The sequence below is a fragment of the Lemur catta genome, chromosome 1 (genome assembly GCF_020740605.2).
Source record: "Lemur catta isolate mLemCat1 chromosome 1, mLemCat1.pri, whole genome shotgun sequence".
NCBI classification, from domain to species: Eukaryota; Metazoa; Chordata; class Mammalia; order Primates; family Lemuridae; genus Lemur; species Lemur catta.
In genome coordinates, this window is record NC_059128.1 from 241,363,101 (window position 1) to 241,390,078 (window position 26,978).

Below are 26,978 nucleotides of genomic sequence, written 5' to 3' on the forward strand. Positions count from 1 at the left end.
AAAGATGCCCTCTTGCTCTTGATTCCTGATTTAGATGGTGCCCCCAAAAGCATATATATCATGGTTTTAAATTATATTTATGTATTTTAAATACCTATTTTAAAATACTTACATAAATAGATGATGTAAGATTTATATGTCTTGGTTTTAAGAAAATGTAGAAAAATTATTATGGCCACATTAACTCACTTTCTGCCTGTGACTGCAAATATAAAAGTTAACCTTGAACAAAAGCCTTGCTTCCACTTAATGCTTCTCAGTTTGAAAAAGACCTTGCTTAATTACTTAGGGAACTCTGAAACACAGTCTGTTCTTTGTAGCTTAATTTTTTGGAGTTGTGACTAGTCTGTTGCAATCCAAAACTAATGGACTTCTTATTTTTGAAAAACAAAATAAAAATCTAGAATTTTTGGCAGATGGTTTCTTTATTTTTTTCCATTGAAAATAACAGAGTTCTTGATGGCTAACTTGCCTTAAGTCTACCAGCAGGACTGTCTAAAAGACTGTTCCCTATGAGAAGAGCTCCTTATTCTAACAAATCTTAGCAAAACACTGAGGAGAAACTGGCTAATAATAGCACCTTAAACCTGTGTGAGATTTTTAACACTTGAAGTCCATGACCTGTTTAGTCTTATGAGGTGTGATTAGGAAGGAACATGGGAAGAGAAGCTAAGGCATGACTAGATCCCCAGTCTCCTGTATCCCTGGCTTCAAGACTTTTTCACTGTTTCTCACAGATAGAAGTAAAGCAAAAAACACATTTAATTAAGAGTGGTAAAAGCAAGTGATAAACCAGCAATAATATGACTTTGGAGTGGGAAGCAGGGAGCTAACTAGGGACTGCCGTGCAGGAAAAATAACAGATTCCACATGGGTCCACAGGGGCTTTTCAACTAACTCTTTTGGATCTCCTTTGGATCCTCCAAGGGCCCTCAGCATCCTACACTGGATGGTCTCTTGAGGTCCCATCCAGCTCTGTGATACCACAATTCAGTACCCCTGTCCAGTGTTTCCAGCCAGCATCACCACTACACAAAAGTCAGACCACAGCCCTTTACCAGATATAAGAAGTTGCTAATTGATACTAGGAATGCAAAAAGAAAGCAGGGCCAGAGGTCCCTGGAGGCAACTCTGTTAATCAATACACTAGGGCTTACCATCATTTGAACAATGGCCATGGATTAAGGACTTCATGGCCCTTTGGGTGAGTCCCTAGTACACAGCACTTATGATTTATGGCCTAGGCACTTATTAAATGCTTTATATAGAGTGTATTATCTTATCCACCCTACCCCAAGGGGTACAAATTATGATTAGCATCCTGGTATTAAATAATTGGGAAACTAAGTTTAGAAAAGATAAATAACTTATGGAATAGGTTCCCACAGCTAGTTTAATGGCAGAGCTTGGATTGAAGCTGCCAGAATGACTCCAGAATTTATGCTCCTGCTAATGTGCTCTCACTCTTCCCTGGGAAACGGTGCCCTTCAGCATTTGAAGGACAATAGAACTCGAGCATGCCTGGCCCACAGGACAATGCAGGAAAGGAGTAGAAATATGGGAAGATGGCTGGAGATGAGGCTTTAGAGCATCCTCAGTCTCAGCAAAAGAGGTTGGCTGTAGGCCATGCTCCTTTGCAAACTGCCTCATTACCTGTAGAAGGAAAAGGTGAGGGGGAAAAATAAGAGAGGCGCAGCAGCTCCCAGCAAACTGCTCCTCTGCCAGGAGCAGGGTGCTAATAAAAGCTTTGAGGTAAGTAAGTTACCATGGGCTAAATGGTATTTCAGAAAGATCAATTTGGCAACCATGCACAGAATATATGAAAGGGAGAAAGAGGCTGGGGGCAAGGAAACTAGTTAAGAGGTTATTGCAGACACTCTTTTCTGAGATGATGAGTGTGAGTCAGAGCAGGGTGCTGGAAACAGGGAATAAAGGGAAAAGTGTGAGTGTTACTCACTACCCACCATGAAGGAACAACAGATCTTCCCTGGGGACCTGCATGGTCAAGGCTGTGGTCAATGATGGTTCTAAGACAGGAAGAAGAAAGGAGAAAGGCACTTCTGGATCCAGCACTTGTCACATCCCTGCACCTTCAGGTCTTGCTTATCTTGCCTGTCCCCCTACACCACAACCTCCAAGAAGTTAGGGACCCTTCTTGGGTGTGTCATACCCACAGTTTTCCCCAGTTTTCCAGAGCATGGAACTTGTGTTTGGAAGACTCAATAAATATTCACCAGCAGGCTGTTTTCTTTGCCTAGAATGCTATGTCCCCACCTTTGGCTGGAAAATTGTGTAGGAAGAGCCTCCCTCAGGGATCAGCACAAATGTCCCTTCTTTGGAGAGGCCTTTCTTGGCCAGCTGATCTAATTAGGCTGTCCTATTGTCCTCTGCATAGCAACTTGTCTTCACAATATATATTAGATTGTGTAATTTTATATTTGTTGTTTTTAAATTTACTTTTTAAATTTCCTTCTGTTGTTGCTGTTTTTCTATCTTCCCCCACTTCCACAAAGTGCTGCCTAACAAAAATAGAAGGCAAACCATCTATTTAATCTTAAATGTACAGTAGTCACAGTTTTGAAAGTTAAGAAGAAAAAAATAAAATTAACCTTAATAATATGTTTTTTAACCAAATATATACTCAAACTATTATTTAAACATGGGCTCAATGGCAAAAAATTATTAATGAAATAATTTGGGTTCTCTGTCTTTTTTTTCATTTGGTTCTGAATCAACATTTCCAAACTTCTATGGAAAATAAAAGAAAACAGACTAGGAATTTCAAAGCAAGACTTCATCATTTACAAGACATTGCAGGAAGGGAGGGGAGCTCACTAGTCAGCAACTGAAGACCACCTCAGAAACCCATCAAAGACTGCCTTTCTATAAGAAAATCCTTCACAGACTCAAATAGCCTCTAATCTCCTACCTCATGCCCTGGAAGTAATGGTGTGGGGAAAAGGCAGAGTGTTAACTACCCCAACTTCTGTGTGTATTTTACACTCATAACACAACTCAGTTAGAACTAGCCACATTTCAAGTGTTCAATGGCCACAAGTGGTTGGTGGCTACCATATTGGATAAAGTAGATCTTTCAGGATACCTGACATATATCACTTACCTAATAAAAAGCTGATGAAAGAAAAAAGAATGGGGGAAGGGACAAAAGAAGGAAAAGGGAAAGAGAAAAAAGACGGATGGGGAGGAAAGACTAATATCTGCTGAGTACTTACTATGTTAGACTCTTCAATCTATCAATATATTATGTAATTGAATTCTCATATCCACCCAGGGGAGGTAGGTATTATTGGAACCACCTTTATAAATGAGGACACTGGTTTGAAGATGTCACGTCAGTTGCCCAAGATCACACTGATTTCCAAATGCAAAACATAGGATTCAGGATGCGATCTCCTCCACCATCCTCCTGCACTCACAAAAGGTATACATAACAAGCTTAGTCAAGCCAGACTGCCATTGAGATTTCGCTCACCTCCAGGTAAACTCTCCAGGGCTCCTATAATATATTGTTTTGAATCCCACAGACACTCTCCTCGCAAAAGTATGCTCTGACCATTATATGCTATTGTGAAAGTCTCCTCTTCTCCGGTGATCCTCATCTCATCTGCTTCTGCTGCCTAATAGGGCTCTGCTATGACCAAACTAAATGGAAGCAGTTGAAGTTCCCCTAACATCCCAAGCTTTCTAACATGCCTCCCTAACTCTGTACAGTTTTCCTACTGCCTGGAACCCTTCTGTCATTCATTCAATTAATACACATCACAGATAACTCAGTTTAAAAAAAAAAGAATCGTTATCATACTGGCCAAAATAAACACAAAAGAGGCCCCCCTATGAGCCATAAGGCAAAAGCTGCAGGTAACCTCCACAGGAAAACTCATCAGACTAGCTGCAGACTTCTCAACTGAGATCTTACAAGCCAGAAGGCACTGGGGCCCCATTCTCAGTCTTTTGAAACAGAATAATACCCAGCCTAGAATTTTGTATCCTGAAAAACTAAGTTTCTTCTATCAAGGAGAAATAAAGATCTTCTCAGAGAAGCAAACACTGAGGGAATTCCTCAAGACAAAACCTGCCTTCTAGGAAGTACTCAGAACAGCATTACACACACATAAGCACAATAGACACTCACCAGTGTAAAGTCATCCAAAAGCTAAAGGTCAAAGGCCAAATACCATAACAGCTCAAGAGAGAAAACAAGGCAACAAACTTCAGCCCCACAAGATGAACAGAAATCCACCCCACTTATCTATTCCTTAAATAAATATGAATGGCTTGAACTGCCAATTGAAGAGACGTAAGCTGGCTGAATGCATAAATATACACAAGCCAAGTATCTGCTGTCTTTAAGAAACACATCAAACCCACAAAGATTCATTCAGACTCAAGATGTAGGAATGGAGGATAATTTTCTACACAAAAGGAAACCAAAAGAAAGCTGGTGTAGCAGTTCTCATTTGAGATAACATAGACAGCAAATAACCAAAAGTAATAAAAGACAAAGATGGTCATTATATATTGGTAAAGGGAACAATTCAACAAGAAGACATAAAAATTCTAAATATTTATACACCTAACTCAGGTGCACCCAGATTCATAAAGCAAAGTCTACTTGATCTAAACAAAATAATAAACAGCACCACCGTAATAGCCAGAAATTTTAACCCCTCTCTGACAGAACAGAACAGATCCTTCAATCAGAAAATAAACAAAGAAACAATGGACATAAACAGAACTCTAGAACAAATGAGCCTGACTGACATTTATAGAACATTATGCCCCAAAACCATTGAATATATGTTTTCCTCATCAGCTCATGGGACAGTCTCTAAGATTGAACATACCAAAGGCCACAAAAACATATCTCAAAAAATTTTAAAAAATAGAAATTATACAACACATCTTCTCAGCCCACAGTATAATAAAATTAGAAATCAACTCCAACAGAAACACTCATCTCTACACAAAGCCATGGATACTACACAAGGTACTGCTGAGCGATTATTGGGTCAAGGAGAAAATTAAGATGGAAATCACAAGTTTCTTTGAGCTAAATGATAAAGAGGACACAAGTTATCAGAATCTGTGGGACACAGCTAAAGCAGTCCTGAGAGGAAAATATAGCCATAAAAGCCTACATCCAAAAGACAGAGACATCACAAATCAACAATCTAATGAATTGTCTCAAAGAACTGGAAAAAGATGAGCAAATCAAGTCCAAACTCAGCAGAAGAAAAGAAATAACCAAGATCAAAACAGAACTAAATGAAATCAATAACAAAAAAATATATACGGAGAAACAAAAATGGCAGAGTAAAGGTAACTCCCTGGATTCCTGATCTCGGTCTGCTACACATGAGTGGATCGCTCCCCCACAAGAACAGCGAAGTGAATCGGCAGAGAATCAGCATGGGACACACAAAACAGGAAAAAAGAAAAAATGGTGAACAGGAGGTAGGATTCCGAAATCTAGAGAGTGCGAGACAAACAATAGAGAATAGAGCGTGGGACACTTGCACCCACCTGGCCAGCGAGTGAAGTGGGATCAGACCCACAGGAGAACGTCTTGCTTCGCCACAGACCTCCACACTCACGCAGACAGGGACCTGCCTGAAGTCGGTGCAAAATTGTGGCAGGAGTCGTGGGGCTCTGTGGAGAGGAGACAATAGTGGGAAGCACCTTGAACTCCCCCAAGCTCTGTGCCAGGACTGCACTGGGCGGGGGAGGGACTGGTCTGAGCTACCACTGGAGGTAGTTAGGAGACAGGTAACTTGCCTCTGGCACTCAGCAGGTCCAGATCAACAGAGATGAACACTAAGTAGCGGACTCTAACCTGGAAACCACCGCGGGTGAATAGGCCCGCTCAGGGTGAGTCAGAAAGAGCAAGAGCTCCTGTTGGACAGGTGTGAGATTGTGGGAGGGCGACATAAAAGAGACAACAGGGCATCCTGATGACTCAGCTCCCTGATCCAGCACCTGCCACCTCCTGAGCAGTCGCCCCCAGTGCTAGCGCTCTGTGGGCAGGCAGTCGCCAATTTTGGGGGTTCACAACCCAGCCACTGCAGAGTGATACAGTGTTGGGCAACTCCCTTCCTCCAGCCCGGGAACTCTCACGATAAGCTCTGCCCTTACATAACCTATAGTCAACTAGCCAGGCCCTGTTTTGATGGATGAATTCTGAATACTTCCCTAGTAATGGGAGGCTAACGTCTGCGGGACTTACAGGCACTGTGGCCCTGGGCAGACTGGGGCGCCACCCTCTCCCCCTAGCCAACATATTTTGCACTGAAAGTGGTAGGCTCCACCCCTAGAGGTAGGGTGAGACAAGAAAAGCCACTTTCCCTCTGCAACTAGTGTGAATCCGCAGGTCCTTGGCGTAGATCAATAGTTGACAGCCCAGTGACTTTGCTTGTCAGTCTGATTTAGGTCATCCAGTAGGATCATGACTCTGGGGCTGGATTTCTGCCTCTGGTCAGCCACCAACAGTGGGGTCTGTGGTCAGGGAACAAAAATCCTGGCAAGAGGCCAAAACAGGCTCCCCAAGTAACCCCTCCCATCAGAAGCAGCCTCCCAACTGTGGTAGAAGAACCCTGAACAACATATTAGCAACTCCCCCTAGTGGCAGATCAACCATAGAAGTGCACATATGCTGCTAGGCAGCAGCTGTGATCTGCCTTGCTCCTACAGCATCTACTGGAACAGAGCCTACACAGGGCGTGTTACTTTCCAAACGAAACCTGAAAGGTAGGAAGCAACGCTGGTCCAGATGGGAAGGACTCTAGAAGTATGAAGAATCAAGCAGAAAGCACACCCTCAAAGATGAACACCAGCTCTCTAGCAATGGACATTAACCAAATTCAGAACACTAAAATGACAGAAGAAGAATTTAAAACACAGATTATAAGAAAACTCGGATTACAAGAAAAAATGGATAAGCAACACAAAGAAACCACAAAAAAAATCCAGGGCTTAGAAAAAAATTCACTAAAGAAATTGAAATATTAAAGAAAAATCAAACCGAATTCCTGGAAATGAAGAATTTATTCAGGGAACTAAAAAACACAGTGGAAAGCCTCAAGAACAGGGTAGATCAAACAGAAGAAAGGATCTTAGGGATTGAAGATAACACCTTCCAATTAAATAAGTCAGTCACAGAGATAGAGCAGAGAAATAAGAGAAAAGAGCAAAGCCTACAAGAAATGTGGGATTATGTGAAGAAGTCTAACGTGAGAGTTATAGGCATCCCTGAGGGTGAAGAAGAAAATACGCAAGGGTTTGAGAAGCTATTTGAAGATATAATAGAGGAAAATTTCCCAGACCTTGCTAAAAATCTAGATATCCAGGTACAAGAAGCTCAAAGGACCTCTGGGAGATTCATTGCAAACAGGAAGACACCATGACATACAGTCATCAGACTGAGCAAAATATCCATTAAAGAGGCCCTTCTATGAGCTGTAAGGCAAAAGAAACAAGTAACATACAAAGGAAAGTCCATCTGAATAATGCCAGACTTTTCAACTGAAACCTTACAAGCAAGAAGAGACTAGGGCCCCATTCTCACTCTTCTGAAACAAAATAATGCCCAGCCTAGAATCTCGTACCCTGCAAAACTAAGGTTTGTATACAAAGGAGAAAAAAAGACATTCTCAGAGAAGCAAAGACTGAGGGAATTCACCAAGACAAGACCAGCCCTCCAAGAAGTACTCAAAACAGAGTTACACACGGATCAGCACCATAAACACTCACAAATGTAAAACCACTCAAAAGCAAAAGATCAAAGGCCAGATATCACAATGGCTCAAGAGAGAAAACAAAGCAACAAAGTTCAAGCCAACAGGATGAACAGAAATTTGCCCCACCTATCAGTTCTCTCAATAAATGAGAATGGCTTGAACTCCCCACTCAAGAGACACCCTGGCCCAATGGATAAAAAAAATACAATCCAAGTATCTTCTGTCTTCAGTAAACATATCTAACCTGCAAGTATGCATTTAGACTCAAGGTAAAGGGGTGGAAAACAATATTTCAAGCAAACGGAAGCCAACAGAAGGATGGCATGGCATTTTTGATTTCCGATAACTTAGTCTTTAAATCAGCAAAAGTAATGAAAGACAAAAGATGGTCACTATATAATGGTAAAGGGTAAAGTTCAACAGGAAGACACAACAATTCTAAATATGTATGCACCCAACTTAGGTGCACCCAGATTCATAAAGCAAACCCTACCTGAGCTAAGCAAATAGATAAATAGCAACAACATAATAACTGGAAACTTCAACACCCCACTGACAGCACACGATAGATCCTTCAAACAGAAAATTAACAAAGAAATAATGGACTTAAACAGAACTCTAGAACAAATGGGCCTGACTGACATTTACAGGACATTCTACCCAAAAACCACTGAATATACGTTCTTATCATCTCATGGGACATTCTCTAAGATTGACCATATCCTAGGACACAAAGCATGTCTCAAAAAATTTTAAAAAATAGAAATTATACCATGTATCTTCTCAGATTACAGTGGAATAAAAGTAGAAATCAACCCTAACAGAAACTCTCATTTCTACAAAAAAGTTGTGGAAAATAAACCTTCTACTGAATGATTACTTCATAAATGAGGAAATCACAAGATGGAAATCAAAAGATTCCTTGAACTAAATGACAAAGGAGACACAAGTTATCTAAATCTGTGGGACACAGCTAAAGCAGTCCTGAGAGGAAAGTTTATTTCCATAAATGCCTATATCCAAAAGACAGAAAGATCACAAACAGATAACCTAAAGAATTGACTCCAAGAGCTAGAAAAAGAAGAACAGACCAACCCCAAACCCAGCAGAGGAAGTGAAATTAATAAGATCAGAACTAAATGAAATGGACAACAAGAAAACTATACAGAAGATTAATAAAATAAAAAGTTGGTTCTTTGAAAAAATAAACAAAATTGGCACAGCTTTGGCTAGATAAATGAAAAGCAGAACAGAAATAACTCTAATAATCTCCATCAGGAATGAAAAAGGAGAAATTACAACTGATGCCATGGAGATACAAAATATCATCTATGAATACTACAAAACCCTTTATGCACACAAACTGGAAAATGTGGAGGAAATGGACAAATTTTTAGAAACACACAGTCTCCCTAGGCTCAACCAGGAAGAAATAGAATTCCTGAACAGACCAATATCAAGTACTGAAATTGAAACAGCAATGAAAAACCTTCCTAAAAACAAAAGTCCCAGACCAGATGGTTTCACACCCGAATTTTACCACACCTACAAAGAAGAATTGATGCCTGTCCTGCAGAAATTGTTCCACAACATCAAGATGGACAGAATCCTCCCCAACACATTTTATGAAGTCAACATAACCTTGATACCAAAAGCAGGAAAGGACACAACAAAAAAAGAAAACTACAGACCAATATCCCTTATGAATATAGATGCAAAAATTCTAAACAAACTCCTAGCAAACTGAATCCAGGTGCTTATCAAGAAAATAATCCATCACCACCAAGTGGGCTTCATCCCAGAGATGCAAGGATGGTTCAACATACACAAATCTATAAATGTAATTCCCCACAAAAACAGAAGCAAAAACAAAGACCATAAGATCCTCTCAATAGACGCAGAAAAAGCATTTGACAAAATTCAACACCCTTTTATGATAAGAATGCTTAACAAAATAGGCATGGTTGGGGCATACCTAAAAATGATACAAGCCATATACGACAAACCTACAGCCAACATTATACTGAATGGGAAAAATTGAAAGCATTCCCACTTAGAACTGGAACCAGACAAGGTTGCCCACTATCTCCACTTCTATTCAACATAGCGCTGGAAGTCCTTGCTAGAGCAATTAGACAAGAGACCAGAATTAAGGGCATCCAAATGGGAACAGAAGAGATCAAACTCTCACTCTTTGCTGATGATATGATATTATATCTAGAAAACCCCAAGGATTCAACCAAGAGACTCCTGGAATTGATAAATGAATTCAGTAAAGTCTCAGGATACAAAATCAATACACACAAATCAGAGGCATTCATATATGCCAATAACAGTCAAACTGAGAACCAAATCAAAGACTCAATATCCTTCACAATAGCAACAAATAAAATAAAGTACCTAGGAATATATTTAACTAAGGAGGTAAAAGACCTCTATAGGGGGAACTATGAAACACAGAGGAAGGAAATAGCAGAGGACATAAACAGGTGGAAACCTATACCATCCTCATGCGTCAGCAGAATCAACATGATCTCTGTGTGCACTGAAGATAAATTACTCTAAATGATATGGGGAAGATAAATTTTAGGGGCATATAAATAAATTGAGGGAGATGAATTAGAAGGCAATATTGTAAAATAAAGGCAAAGCATGCTTGAAATGAAGGATTTTTCCAGAAATATTTTGGATATAAAATATCAGTACCCAGTATACAATGAATTTTTATGCCACAAATAAATGTATAAATTGGGATTTTATAATTTAAATTTTTCAATTTTCATTTACAATATAGTAAATATGTATGGACACAGAACACTTAAAAAAAAGTCTTTAAATCTCCAATCATTTTTACTTACATTTGTTTATTTTTATTAGTTAAATGCAGTAAATTCATTTGATGGAATAGTATAAAGAACAGGCAGAGGTCCCTGTGGGCTGGGCAGGGCAGGGCTAGAGATGTTATGCAAAAAAGCTCTGGAGGTAGAAGCCCAATGTGTAAGGCCACACAGCTAACAGAGCAGAAGGTATCACTCTCCCGAACCCAGTAGGGGCAGCAAAGTGGGGGCCCACCAATATATCCTTCATCTGGCATCTACTAGCATATTAACACAGTCCTAAAGGAAAACCCTTAAGGTCGTATTCTGTGCCCCCCAAAATTTATTGTTTTCATGAACCAAAAATGCTGAGGCCTCAGTGAATAAACATGAGGGAGGACAAGGGGGCAACAGGCACTGCTGGTTGGTAGTAACAAGAAGACACTGTTTGCCACTTGTGTTCAGAATACTTCAGGGGAGCTCGTTCTCAATGAGACTTTCTCTCATCACCTATTTAAAACTGCCTCAATACCCCACCCCCTTTTCCTGATTCATTTTTCCCTATATCTTCTTTTAATATACTACATGCTTTACTGACTTATTTTGTTTATTGCACTTCCTCCTTTCACTAGAATGAAAGCTCCATAAATGCAGGAATTTTTTTTTCTATTTTTCTTCACTGCTTAAGCCCTAGCTCTTAGAACTGTACGCTGTATATAGTGAGTGGTTTAGTATCTAAGTGATGGATGAATAAGTGGATGGATGGATGGATGGATGAACAGATGGATGGATGGATGGATGGATGGAAAGGATGGATAGAAAGAGTCGATGGCAGGCCTCATGCTTTAGTTTCCATATTTCTGAAGGTCCCAGAGGGGGAAAATGCTACAGAAATCAAGTAAAGCTTTTAGGACACATACCTTCAACATCTACTCTGCCTATCCAACCACAATGCTAGATCCTAACACAAAATGAAATGAAATTTCCACAGAATCATTAGAATTAGGCTAGGCTTGGCTTTGCCCCAATCAGTTACAACCCACAGTAAGTTACTTGCACAATGTCACAAATACACAATAGAGGTCTGTACGAACTTAGGTCTGTATGAACCAAAAGTTCTTGTAATGTTGTTCCACATTATCATATCAAAGGTTACTTCAGAAATGGGTAAACTACTCTTTGGCTGTTTCAGTCCAATTCTTCCTTCTGAGTCATCATCATCCTTGGTCTCAGTAGATCAAGCACCTTCGAATTGTGGCAGAAGGGATAAGAAAGAAGCAGCCAAAATTGGGTCTTTGTTTCTTAGGTAATGCTGAAAAAATTCTAGAATAAAAAAATCAGTAGGCTGAAACTTGACACCTTACAGTCAGTTTTACACACACATACACACACACACACCTATGCATGTCAAAATCAACTAGTAAGAAAACACAGTATGAAACTTACCACACTTTTACTTTTGCCCAAGTCCCCCAAGGATCATGAGTACTGAAAAGCTAACAATCGCAGCAGACGCTGCTTAACGCTAGAGGAAGACAAGTATATTTCGCCAGTATCAACCTTGCAACAGCTCCAAAGAAATCTCTTTTCTTCCTCCCACTCACATGCTTCCCCCTGGGCGTTGTACTCACTGCCAGTGGCCTCCACCTCCACCCAACTTACAGAAACCTGGCCCTTAGTACCCTGCAATTAATGACATCAGACAAGCGAGTGTCTTCTCTCTCCTTCCATGCCTCAGAGGCTTCCTGTCACTGCCCTGCTGAATTCCAGTGGTGTCTCTTGGACACTCTATTCAGGCTGTGATTATCTACTCACCACTGTTTGGGTCCTTCTCTGCAGAGGAGGTGAGTGCTGGGCACCTCTAGTCAACCATCTCGAAGCCCCGTCCGATGCTCTCTCAATGCCTCCTGTATATCTCTCTCTTGTTGGAAAACACAGAGAGGAACAGAACCTTCTAACCCATGCTAATTTGAAGGAAACTAAAGTGATAAACTTATTCCATCTACTATCTAGTGTTGTTGTTTTGATTATTAATACTGTAAGTGAATTGTTCTGGCCGTGAAGACCACCTTGGTGACCACAAGAATGCTGACTAACATCCATCCTACATCCCTGCATCCCTGTATCCCAGTTGTAGTTACTCAGTCCACAATATAGTCACCAGTGGGAATGGAAGTAAAGTGTCCCAAGACCACTGATCCAAAACCTTGTTTCTAGGTGAAAAAGTGATTTGAAGACCTCCTCCTTTAAAAGGCAAACTGACTTCCAATTTTCCCAAAGACTGATCCCCATCCCATCTCCCAAAGAAGTAAAATTTCTGTCAAATAATGGCAGTGATGTCATCAACATCTTTAAGTAGAAGCTTTCCTACAAGTTAATCTGGGCTACAATATTTCAAGAAACTGACTGTTTTCCAGAAGCCAAGAGATTTATAAGTTGTATGAAGAAAAGCCACATTTCTGGTCCAGCAGAGTGGAGAAGGAATTCCAAGGTGCTAAGAAGAAAACGTGTTAGTTCTGGCAGCCAAGTGTCTAGCTATTAATAGAAACACCCAGAAGACAGCGTGTCAGGCTGGATTTGGGTGGTGGGGGTGGGGGCTGGATCAGAGAAACAGCCCTGGCAACCACATTTAAAACTATTCAAATCTCAGAGAGAGAATACACAGCCCAGATTCAAAGTGTGGAGCTCAGTTATGGACCTCCAGAGCAATAAGCCCACGCATGATTCCGGCATACCCCTCTCTGACCTGGCCTCCAACTTCTGGTATGGACAAGCCCTGACTCTTCAGCCTTACCTACAGCACTGACAGACTTCATTCACCTCACTCCCTTACGTTCTTGTTGGGTTTCGAAGGCTTCTGGTTCTGGGCCTTGGCTTAGCCAGCCCCCTTAGACCGGTCAGAGATCTCAGCCTACCTGGTTTGGCCCTTACTACTCTCTAATGCCTTTGAATCTGAGTCATCCATTGGCCTCAGAAAATTAGTCCCACCTTACCCACCCACCCCTGTCACCCCCTACTCCTAGCTCCAGTCCCTTAGGAGACATGATGTACTTGGCCAATATCTTAGCTGAATTCACCTTGCCACAATCCAGTGGGGAGGTTGGGGGTATCAAACACAGGAAAAATATTTTTAAAAACAATAATAGACATCAAAGAGGAGCTGCTGTCTCAGAAGCCAAGATAAACATCAACACAGACCATGGTTTGGCAGTCTCTGGCTTGTTATGTATAAAATGTTACCCTGAAGGCCTTGGCATAAAAATGTCCTCCAGGACAGTCAGGGAGAGTGTGTTTCCATCTTAAACAGAACTGATTTACTATTTTGGAGTGCCAGAGACCTTGTTGGGCACTGGATATTTTTTTATTCCTGTAAATATTTCTCGGCTCTGTTCTGGGATAAGGTTAAGTGACCTAGATGCAGTTTAACACTTTCGGGAATTGCTTTTTTATGATTTGTTAGGCACATTTGGAGCAGTGCCCAGTCTAGGGCTAATTATTCCCCACTACTGAGGCAAGACCTTCCTGACTGTTCTACCCAATACCCTGTGAATTGTGGGTTTTCCAGTCTGGCTGGAAGGAACTGGCAATATTCTCAGCCCTCCGTGATCACGGGACTCTGCTCTCGTCTCCCCACAAGCCCAGCCCCCGTCTCCAGTAGTTTCCTCACACGCACGTGCTGATCAATAGGGTGCTGAACCCTCAAGGGGCCCACTGCAGCTATCTAGGGTCCTCTTTCTCTGGGCAACTTTCTCATTTCTGGTACTCTGTACTATGAAATCTAACCACCTTGGATTCCTCCAGGCTCTTCACAACATCTCCTCAACTCAGGGAATCCAAATTCCACCCAAGTTCCCCTTCTAGCATCTCAGCCTGGAAACTCTCTACAGGCAGAAAGCTGCAGCATCTCCTTTTCTCTAAGAAATCAGAGACACTGATGGTCAGTGTTTCAAAAACCATTGTCTCATATATTTTATCTTATCTTTTTGGTGGTTTCAGGCAAAAGGGTAAATCTGGTCCTGTTAAACCATCTTGGGTAGAAACAGAATTTGTTTAAAACTCAGTTTACTTTGTACCCAATATCAGTATTACACAGAAAAGATGCCACTTTAATTGATGTTTAATCGACGTTGTTCAAAGTAAGGTCCTTGAACCACTCACCTTGGAATTACCTAGGATGCTTGACAAAAATGCATGTTACTACATCACATTCCCAGATCTATCTTTTTTTTTTTTAAGAGGCAGGGTTTTGTCTTGCTCCGTCACCCAACCTGGAGTACAGCAACTTGATCATAGCTCACTGCAGCCTTGAACTCCTGGGCAATCCTCCTGCCTCAGCTTCCCTAGTAGCTGGGACTAGGGACACACACCACCACACTTGGCTAATTTTTTTATTTCTTGTACAGACTAGGTCTTGCCATGTTGCCCAGGCTGGTCTGAAACTCTTTGCCTCAAGTGATCATCCCACCTCAGCCTCCCAAATTGCTGGGATTACAGGTGTAAGCCACAGTACCCCGGCCCCCAGATCTATTAAATATAAATTTCTTGTTATTTACTGCTGCCATTGCCATGACAGTTAACAAAAGACAATAAAATCCTCTTCGGAAAGTCCAAAAATCATTGAAATAGGCAATAGATTAAAAAGTCAAGGAGAGGGGTAAGTTAAGGACAAGGAGAGTACTGAGAGATCAGCTTCCCAGAAACCACGGCTCTCCCTCGCTGAATGAAGGATATTGATATGGCTACTTCCTTCTCATTCATGGCCGCAGCAGTGCACGAGGGTGAGACGGGGAGAGAATCCCCACTGCCTCCGTACAAGAGGCTCTCTGGGCAGCAGTCACCAAAGGCCAAAGCCAAACCTGCCAGGAAATTGTTTTGCCAGGATGTATGTTTCCCCCTCAGTTCATTAAATAATTAACCCAGCAATCGTAGCCACGCTCCGTACCAACAAATCCTCAGCGATGGTGACAACACGCTGCCAACCTTTAATCCCCCAATCTCAGGAGCATTTGGAATCACCCCTCAACCATCTAGGCTCACAACAGACACATTTTCTGGGGAAGGAAGCAAACAGCCTAAAAAGCAGGTATGAGACGTGGGCAGAATACAGGCACCTTCAGGCTGAGCTCGTCAGAGGGGCAACAGGCTTCACTGCACAGAGTTGCCCACAGAGCTCTTGTGGGACTTGGTTTTGGTCATCTTGCTCATTCTTGCACTAGTGGAAAGGCTCTCACTGCAAGAGAGAAAGTGATAAAGACACTTATCCATGCTCGATCTAGTAGACGAAAGGATAAAACAAGGCATATCTCACATCCCAAATCGTCACGTGATTTCATTGCTGATTGCACTTCACTGTCACCAAGGAAAGCCGCCAGCAAGGGAGGAGACGGAAGTGGGTGAATGTAGGCAGGGCCAGATGGCCTACGGCCTTTTCGGCTGTTGGCAAATATCCGGAATTTATTTTAAATGCAATGAGAAGCCATTGGAGGGTTTAAGCAGGGGAGTGATGTGACTTTTATTTGTATTTTTCAAAAATTGCTCTGGCTGCCTTGTGGTGCATGATTTATCGGGGGCAAGTGCGAAAGGAGGTCCTGGGGCAGCGCCACCTAAACTCTGATCTGTGGACCAATGTCCCTCTGCAAACTGTTATCATCTACAAGGACAGAAATGGAGAGGAAAAGCTTAGAAGCTTTTACACATTTTGAAGCAATTTAACATCATGGCAACATCCAACCAGGATTTTTATTTTTATTTTTTTACAAAAATATAAGGCTGCAATGGACTGGGGGAAAGAAAGGCCTGGTCCTTTACTACAGATAACTCTAGACACCACTGCAGTAATTCAGGCAAGGGGTGATGGTTGCTTCAATGAGGTGGATCAGGCACAGAGGAGACATAGTGTTTCACTCTCCCAGGATCACAAAGGACAGTAAGAGAAGCTGTGAGGTCAGAATAAGAAGGCTGGGGCACCCAGTGACACCTCTGCCTCTGCTGGCCTGCATTGGATCTGTGTACATACCAACTCTCTGTAAAGCGGCAGCCAGCAACACCTGTTTCATTCCTGAGGAGAACGTTACAGATAGCATAAATGTTAAGAGTTCAGACGCTGCTGTAAAGCTACCCCATGTATAAATCCTGATTTCAGCACTGTGTGACCCTGGATGAGGTACTTAACCTCTCTGGGCCTCAGTTACCTCATCAATAAAATGGGAATAATAATAGCCTCTACACCATAAGGTGTCCATGAGGGTAAAATGAGAAGAACCCTGAGAAGAGGCTGACACCTGATAACAGGCACTCACTTAGCCATTAGTTGTTCATGCATCTTTCTGTGAAGAAAAAACTTCATGGCATGATTGTAGTCACATAATCGCTAACCTCTGCGAGGTACATTACATTTGACAAAGCCCCATCACAGACATTACTTCATTAATCCTCCTGCACTGATACTTACAAGTAGGAAGGGAAAGGTCCAATTTTCTTGATGAGGAAAATGAAGCTCAATGTCCATAGAGAGGTTCTCAAACCTGCCCCAGGTGGATGAGGTATTGATTCATTTGTCTGCTCCCCCACTGGAAACAACCAGCCCGAGAAGGCATACGAGCAGTAAGGAGAAAACAAGGTCACCCTGCTCTTCGGCAGTGCATCTTTATGCCTGGAATGCACACGAACTGAGGCCAGCACAGGAGGAGGAAGAGCAACACCAGGGATGGAGAAGCTGGGGGCCAGTTCTCCTTAGTCCATGCTTAAAAGGAGGATGCCTCGGACCAGGTGCGTAGCTCTCTCCTATAATCCCAGCACTTTGGGAGGCCAAGGTGGGAGGGTCGCTCAAGGCCAGGAGTTTGAGACTAGACTGGGCAACAGAGTGAGACCCCCTCTCTATAAAAAAATAGAAAAATTATCTGGGCATAGTGGCATGTGCCTGTAGTCCCAGCTACTAGGGAGTCTGAGGTAGAAGGATCGCTTGAGCCCAGTCGTTTGAGGTTACAGTGAGCTATGATCATGCCACTACACTTCAGCCTGGGCAACAGAGTGAGACCTTGTCTCAAAAAAAAAAAAAAAAAACCCCAAAGGTAAGATGCCTGGAAGGACTCTGACCCAATTTCCCCCCATTCTCCCTCAACACAGCTTTTCTTTCTCCCTCTTCACCCTGTCTTCCTCTGGCCTTTATCGCCAAAGTTCAGCTATGATATGATTTTGGTATGAACATTTTATATAATTATTTTTTTCCTCACTAACATTTTTAATATTATTAAATTTTATTATTTATTAAATATAAGGATTCCCAAAGCTGTCCTTAAGGTACTCCTTACCACCATACATGTCTCTATTTTGTTTTGTTTTGTTTTTTAATCTGCCTTTAACAATTTGCCGTACTCATCAATCTGAATGAAGCCTGGCTTGTAGGGAGAGAGGAAGAAAGAATTAAATAATTGGAGAAAAAAATCCCTGAACTGAAGAAGTATTTGGGTCTTCAAGCTGAAAGGTCATATCAAGAGAATAGATGTTTAAAAAAACCAAACAAAAGATACATACCTAGACATATCAAAGTGAAAATGAAACTTAATTCTTTTTTTAGTGAGAGCAGTAATTTAAAATGTAGGTTTGGCTGGGCGCGGTGGTTCACGCCTGTAATCCTAGCACTCTGGGAGGCCGAGGCGGGTGGATCGCTCGAGGTCAGGAGTTCGAGACCAGCCTGAGCAAGAGCAAGACCCCGTCTCTACTAAACAATAGAAACAAATTATCTGGCCAACTAAAAATATATATAGAACGAATTAGCCGGGCATGGTGGCGCATGCCTGTAGTCCCAGCTATTCGGGAGGCTGAAGCAGTAGGATCGCTTCAGCTCAGGAGTTTGAGGTTGCTGTGAGCTAGGCTGATGCCACGGCACTCTATCCTGGGCAACAGAGTGAGAGTCTGTCTCAAAAAAATAAAAAAATAAAAAAGAAAGATAAAATGTAGGTTTATTTGGATGTGAGAGATGTCCTCTGAATTTAATCAGAGTAGGTAATAATCCCAATATTTGATATTTCAATCTGTTGCTTTAATTTTAGAGGAATCTTTTAGGAACTGTTAAACAACATATCTCATTTTAAAGAAAAATATATCTGAAGGTCAAAAATTCCTTACATTTCACTTTGGCTTTTTTTTTCTTCTATTAAATTTAAGATAAATTAAATGTAATTGTTTTTACTGAAAATGTAATTGGTGGTAGACTCTGGGCCAGAGACAGACACCGTCTCCGTACACAAGGAACCAGGTCTATTTGACAACCCTAGTTGTTGACTCAAGTCAGGAAAAGGACGAATTATATTTTCAGGTTATTAAGAGGGAATTCAGATGCACCCTAAATACCTAAGTTACTGCCAGAAAACAACTACAGAACTGAGGGAACTTTGGCTCTGAAAAAGGTGAAGTTAATGGGCGTTCTGCATAACTTGGTAAGAAAGAGTCCACCTTTTAACTTAGAGAAATAAGTTTTCGTGGGAATGAGACAGCAGGATAAAAAGCTAATCTCTATAAACATCCCAAGAAGGAGTTACCATCCAATTTATTTGCTTTTTAATTAGGACCTTAGGTAGAGCTTTCGTCCAACTAGGACTGCCTGAGGCTAGTTCTAAGCGTTGGGAAGGAAGGGCACCAGCCTACCTGAGGATTCTGACCTTTGGCTGGGAAACTCCTCCCACTGGACCAGTGGTTCTCAACCCAGGCCAACCATCAGATGCCCTGGCCTCATTCCACACCCTCTGAAAGAGAATCTCCGGGGGCAGGACAAGCATGGGTATTTTTTTTTTTAATACTCCACAAATTATTCCACTGCATAGAGATGAAGTTCCATGGGATGAAACTATGGAATTCTAAAGGACAGTGGCTATCTTTTGGAGGCATCAGGGATGTTTAAAAAGCAAAAGCAGAACAATGTTTATAATAGGGTCCCATTTATATTTTTAAATTATATTTATATTTTATATTTATATTTATAATTAAATCTATATTTGTGAATGGACTCTTGGAGAAGATCTGGAAGGATCCAGAATATACTATTTACAAAGGTAACCTTCCAAGGAGAACAGTAGAATGGGAAGAAAGCAAGTGAATAAAGGGGAAACCATTACTTTTGACTCCATTTCAATTTTTTCAACATATTTTTATTCTAAATATCCCCAAAACGTAAAGATGCCTTCAAAAAAAAAAAAGATAGTTATTAGCAGCCAATGCCTTTCACCACAGGAAATATTAAAAGCTATAAAGAGCAGAAATTTTGAGTATTCTATGGGAAAAAATCAGTATTTTAGATACAATTAGGAAAATGTCAGGGCTGAGTAAATTCACATACAATAGTCACAATGCACACGGTCTGGGTGATGGACACACTTAGAACTTTGACTCATTGACTCAAAGTGTACAAAAGCAATCCATGTGATCGAAATTTATACCCCCATAATATTTTGAAATAAAAAAAAGAAACATGTCAAGAATTAATCAACATTTTTATACTATGACTATATCTATGCCAGTGGTGTCTATGTAAAGATGAACATTATAATGGTAGATAAAAATTACTAATCAATTGTTTAAATATCCATATGCAAAAGAATAGAGTTGGATCCTTGCCTTATGCCATTTACAAAAATTAACTCAAAATAAATCAAAGACAAATGAGCTAAAACTATAAAATTTTCAGCAGAAAACATATGAGAAAAGCTTCAGAACATTGGATTCGACACCAAAAGTATGAGCAACAAAAGAAAACTAAATAAGTTAGCCTACAACAAAATTTAAAACTTTTATGCATCAAAAGACACTACAAACTAAGCGAAAAAGTAACCCCAAAAATGGAAGAAAATATTTGCAAATCATTTACCTACTAAGGAATTAATACCCAGAATATTTGAAGAACTCCTACAATACAACAACAAAAAAAATCTAATTTTAAAATGGGCAAAAGATTTACAAATAGTCAATAAGCACATGAAATGATGCTCAACATCACCAATCATTAGGAAAACACAAATTAAAACCATAATAAAATACCACTTCACACCCATTAGGATGTCTATTATTAAAAATTAAAAACAAAAAGTAGAAAATTACAAGTGTTGGTGAGGATGTGGAAAAATCGGGACCTTTGTGAATTGCTGGTGGGAATGTACAATAAAACAGCGTAGCTGCTGTGGAAAACAGTAGGGCGGTTCCTCAAAAAATTACCATATGATCCAGCAATTCCATATGATCCAGTAATTCCACTGCTGGGTATATACTCAAAAGAATTGAAAGCATGGATTTGAACAGATATTTGTACACCAGTGTTCATAGCAGCATTACTCAGCAATAGCTAAAAGGTGTTGTATTTGTCAGTGGTCAGAGTTCCCCAGAGAAACAGGACCAATAGGATATGCATAGAGAGAGAGAGAGAGAGAGATTAAATCTACAGGGTACGTTGGCAGGCTGGAGGCCCACGGAAGACTTGGTGTAGTCTCAAGTCCAAAGGCAGGGTGGAAGCAGAATTCTCTCTTCTTCAGTGGAAGTAAGTCGGTCTTTTCTTATTGAGGCCTTCAACCAAATGGAGGTTGGCCCATCCACATTATGAAAGGCATATCAAAGTCTACTGATTTAAATGTTAACCTCATCTAAAAAGTACTTCCACAGAAACATGTAGAATAATGTTTAGCCAAATATCTGGGTACTAGGTGTGGCCTAGCCAAATTGACACATAAAATTAGCCATCCCAGATGAAAACAACCTAAATCACTCTAACAACAAATGAATGGATAAACAAAAGGTGGTACATACATGCAATGGATTATTATTCAGCCTTAAAAAGGAAGGAAATTCTGACACATGCTACAACATGGATGATACTTGAAGATATTTTGCTAAATGAAATAAGCCCAAACATAAAAGAACAAATACATAATTCCACTTATGTGAGGTATTAGAATAGTCAAATTTATAAAGACAGAAAGTAGACTGATGGTTGCCAGAGGCAGCGTGGGTACCATATGGGGAGTTATTGTTTAATAGGTAAGGAGTTTCAGCTTGGGAAGATGAAAAGGTTCTGGGGACGGATGGTGGTGATATTTGCACAACAATGTAAATATACTTAATGCCATTGAAAGTATACATAAAAATTGTTAAAACAGTAAATTTTATATCTATTTTACCACAATAAAAGAATGAACAGGCTTTACTAAGAGCCAAACAATATGCTAAATGCTTTACATGGATATTCTCATGTAATGTCTATTAGTGTCCCTATTTTATAGCTAATAAAGTCTCCTAGAAAGAGTAACTTGCTCAAAGTCACACTGGTAAGAGTCAGATCTGGGATTCAAACTCTCATGGTCTGACTCCAAAGCCTGTGTGCTTAGTCACTATGCTACATTGAAAACAGTGACTACATTAAGGTAATGAAATAAAGAGCAAATTAAAATATTTTTCAAGTAATATATTTTTTTCAAGACGGGATCTACTGCCCAGGCTAGAATGCAGTGGTTTCATCATAGCTCACTGTAGCCTCAAACTCCTGGGCTCAAGCAATCCTCCTGCCTCAGCCTCCCAAGTAGGTGGAACTACAGGTGTGCACCACCACACCTGGCTAATTTTTTTTTTCTTTTTTTTTTGTAGAGACGGGGTCTAGGACTATGTTGCTCAGGCTGGTTTCCAACTCCCGGTCTCAAGTGATCCTCCTTCCTTAGCCTCCCAAAGTATTAGTATTACAGGCGTGAGCCCCTGTGCCCAGACTCAAATAATATTTTAAAGTTGATTCAATACTTAAAAAATTTAAGGAATGAATTTCCAAAAAAATGTCAAATCCAGACTGGGTGTAATTATTAACTGTACACCTAAAATAGCCCTACATCAACCTTCACCATGCAAAGTCCTTATCCCCAAACCACAGCATCTCCAGAAATAAGATGAGAAACCAGAATGCCCAAGAAGCAGGAGTAGATTGTTTACCTGGCATCTTCCCCTTTTCTCCACAAGTCTTGGGACATTTCATAGTTTCTCTATTTTTAAAAAATAAAAATACTGTGGTCACAATTTCCTTTTTCCAAGAGACAGTCATCAACTGACATTTATTGAATGTCTACTAGAAGACCAGGTGGGTTTTGTTCAAACAAATTGAAAAGACAGAGTGCTTGCCTGCAATGAGATCCATCAAATAAGTAAATGGTTCCTGTGTCCACATGGACCACACCCCATAGACAAGATTTATGTTGATATTCTGGGCCAGGCACAGTGGCTCAGGCCTGTAATCCTAGCAGTCTGGGAGGCTGAGGTGGGAGGATTGCTTGAGGTCAGGCATTCAAGATCAGCCTGAGCAAGAGCAAGACCCGTCTCTTCTAAAAATAGAAAAAATTAGCCAGGCATGGTAGCAGGCACCTGTAGTCCCAGTTACTCAGGAGGCTGAGGCAGGAGAATCGCTTGAACCCAGGAGTTTGAGGTTGCTGTGAGCTAGGCTGATTACCACCACCACAAACAAGAAGAGCAGTCTTAGATTTATTACCTCTAAAGAGGTGGTTAAGGTTGGTGGTTAAGGGTTGGGCTCTGGAATTAAACCGTCTGGGTCTGCACCTGCCATTTGTTCACTATGGAATCTTGGGCAAGCTTTGTAACCTGCCTGTGCCTCTGTCTCCTCAAATATTAATATAAAAACAGGACACAAATAGGTACCAACTCTCACATGCTTGCTGAGGATGGCATGCACTAAAACATGTAAAGCACTCAGAATAATGTCTGCCTTATGTTACGTGTTCAGAAAAAATTAGTCAAAGATGTAGGAAACAGCTATCTGTGAGTAACAGATTGTTCCAGGGATGAGGGGAGAAAATGGATGATCATCCAAGGGAAAAAAGACTTTAGAGATCATTTCACAGACGATGGCACAGAGGGCCATATGGGCTTAATGTCTTGCCTGAGGTCACACAGGTGGTCAACAGCAGTGTCGGGGCATAGCTCCCTGCCACAGAATAATACCCTCAAGGAAGAGAAAGCAAGAGAACTCCAAATTGACCCTCCACTTAGGTGCATATTACCAGTCTTAACTACTTCAATAATTGTAAATTATAAAGTTATATGTATTAAAATGGGAATAGCCGATGCTATCAGCAGGATGAGAAAGAGCTACTCTGCACACAGTGTGTGGGGTGGAGTTTGGGGGTAACAATAATATCCATGTCAAAGACTTTAGGGCATGGCCTGTTAACCAAAAGTCACCTGTGTAACAGCCCAGAGCACCAGACCACTTAAACAGAGGTCCAAGACAACCACCAGAGAACTGAGTCCAAAACACAGGGCCCAGCCACTGCCCAGCCCTGTCTGCCCAATCTGCAGGCCCTGAATGGAGGTTACACAAGAGGTGGAGCAGATGGTGAGGGTATGGTGGGCAAGAGGGGAGACTGGACTCCAGAGATGGATCATTCCAGAAACACCTACACTGTGTAACTGCTGCCAGTTCAGCTCGCCGTCCCCCCACCGGATCCACTTCCCAAGGCTCTCCTTCCCCATCAGGTGACTCATGCAATCCCCTCCTACTTCTCCACCCTTCCAACCTTGCCTCCCACTAACTCCCCAGTGGCCCAGAGTCCCTAGGGTAGCGCCACACTTTCCAGCCACAGTGCCTTTGCCTCTGCTTCCCCTTCTTCCTAAAATGCTGCTGCCGTTCTACAATCCCATCCTTCCCTCCCATCCCCAAACCAAAACTGTTTGGTAAAATCCTTTCGCAGAAATGTCAACCCTTCCATGAAGCCATGCTCTAATCAGATGGTCTTTTCTCATCCCCTGCACTCCAAGAACCTTCTAGATATTTCTAAGACATTTGATCAATTCTACCACACTCCCCATTCAAGACTCTCTTCCTTTATGTCCTCACACAGCACCTGGCTAGCAAGCGGTCAGCACTCAGTAAATACCAGTTGCTAAAACAGAGGCCAGAATGGAAGCTGGGGAAGCGGAGGTTCTGTAGGGCAAGCTGGGAAGGAGGGAGATGAAGAGTGAGTACAATAGCAAAGACTTATTGTGTGCCAAAACTATTTTAAGTGTTTCACATGTGTTAACTCACTTTAGTCCTCAAGACAGCCCTACAGTAGGTTCTATTATTATTAGCACATTACAGAGGAGGAAACTGAGTTACAGAGGAGGAAACTCTCCACGTTACAGAAAAGGAAACTGAGGCACAGACAGGTTGAGTAACTTGCCCAAGGTCACACCGTGGGGATGTGAACTGAGCCATCCAGTTGGCTCTTTATATTGCTACTCTGCAACATCGTTCCTTTTAACCCTGCATCCCTGAAAACCACTTCAGCTATTCCACCCACTTGTGTGCATGACCTCTCCGAATCAAAAACACACTCTGCAACTTAAAATTATCGCACCCAATTCCCAACTCTGCTTTCTGAACCAGAAATTAGAGAAGAATTCTGGCCAGATTTCCCATGACAGTAAATAACATATGACGAAAGTCTCAAATCCAAAACATTGCTTAAACAGAGGGAATTATAGGTGTTCCAGATGAAATGGGCCTCAGGGCTACTCACTTAGCTCAATATTTTTCATCCTTCTATTTCTAAATCCTGAAATATACACCAGAACAATCTGTGAGCATGTACATATAACAATCACTCAATATTATTTTGATAGAATTACGGATTTAGGGAGGAGAGACAGGAGGGTGTAAAAAAAAAGAATTATGGATTTAATACACAATTGTAAGGTTATAGATACACAGTGTTGTCTGTCATATGTTTAACGTGGGTTTTTTTAAACAATCATAAAGGAATTTGGGTCTCCCACTATGGATAAGGGAATATAGAAAAGACATATATTTAGATTACGACTACATCCAAGTTTAAGTGAAAATTCCAGCAATTACCTGCATCATTCAGGTTTTTAATAATTCATACTAAACATACTAGTAACAGAAGTAAAAGTTGTGTTAATTCTAAATAAGCCAGATAATTTCCTCAATCTTCCGTCAAAATAGTCAGGGAACGGGGGATGGGTAAAGATTTTCGCTTTACAAATGTACACAGTGTTTTCACAAAAAGAAAATAGAAAAATAAATTTATCGGTGAAGTCAACTTTGGAGTTAGGAGAGGCTTACAACAGGATACCAAGTAAATTTCTGTTCCCAGGAAATTTTATAATAGCATGCCAAAAAAATTTTTTAATAGCAAACCAAAAAATTAAATGAAATTAAGATGTCAGCAAAGCACAAGAGAAGAAAGCCGAGGGTCCAGTTTGTGGCAGCAAGTGATATTTTCCTCCCCTTGATGAAAAGAAGGCTGATGAGAACAGCAAAAAGACACAGGATAGAGATCACAGCAAGAGAGATATCCAGCACGTATCCAAAACTTACCCAACGTGATCTGTTTACTCAACACTTTATTTTTTCCCACTTTGCCAGTTTAAAATCAAACAGCGGCTGGGCTTTTGTTGCTGCTCTGTCTGTTCTTTTGATCCCAGAGCCCCATGAAAGTTAAACTGTGTGTTGGATGGGATCTGGCCCCGTCTCTCATTAGAGGGAAAAAAAGTTTTAAACTTGGGTCCCTGGTTGCTTCTTTGGGAAAGTGAATAAATAAATGGCTAGCAGGAGGGGACGTGGGGGACGTGCGCAGCGGACGTCGGGCCCGCGAAGGGGCCGCACAGTTCCTCAGCACAGCTGTCCAGATGTGCTTCATCTGGTTCCCCCCGCGAGGCACGAGCCTTGCCTGCCGCGGCTGGCAGACGCCCCAGCTCATTGGTGGCCGCGGCGTCTCGCTTGCCACCGATTGGCCAGGCGGCCCGCCACTCCCGCGGACTTCGAGCCCGCCCCCACCCGCCGGGCCAGCTCGCTGCATCCCCGAAAGGAACATGGAAGTGGCGCCGTCGCTGATGTGGCACTCGGCGGCGGCGGCGGCGGCGATCGGCCCGGGAGGGGACGGGGCGGAGAGGAGGGTTGCCCCTGCCCGAGCCCCTATTATTCCCCTCCTTTTAGGCAGGTTAGGCTGGTTCGTTTTAATAGGATCATTCCTATCCGTTTGGGGGCTGAAATTAAGGCGCGCCGGGCGTTCGCTTAAGCCCCCTGCAGTTCCGAGTGGGAGCGGCTGGGGCTCCGGCTGCCCACGCCCCCAGAGGGCGTTCAGGCCGCGCCCTGGAGCTTATCTCTCCCCACTTTCTCCTGGGAGTAAATGTAATAATAAGGTTCAAGTGCTTGCTCCTTGGGGACAGTATGCTTTTGTTGGAGGGAAAACTTTAATGAACCCTCATTGAAGTCCTTATTAGCCAAAAATGTGGTTTCTGCGAAGAAGCCCAGGGGTGGGTACAGGAATGGTTTAGCAGATGTAGTTGGTTTGCGTTTTTTGTTGAGTGATGGTGGTTATAGGAAAAGAAATATTGCTTTGTTCTGTGAGAATTGAGAAAGGACTAT

At 41.6% G+C, this 26,978-nt stretch overlaps 1 protein-coding gene across 1 annotated transcript in view; it reads right to left on the minus strand.

The window, feature by feature from the left end:
* LOC123630601 (transmembrane protein 45A-like) overlaps positions 1–26,277 on the minus strand; it is a 75,449-nt gene extending 49,172 nt beyond the window's left edge. The window contains exon 1 of the mRNA XM_045540398.1: positions 25,929–26,277. The gene's annotated coding sequence lies outside the window, so the exon portion shown is untranslated. The remainder of the gene's footprint in view (positions 1–25,928) is intronic.
* Between the last annotated feature and the right edge of the window lie 701 nt (positions 26,278–26,978).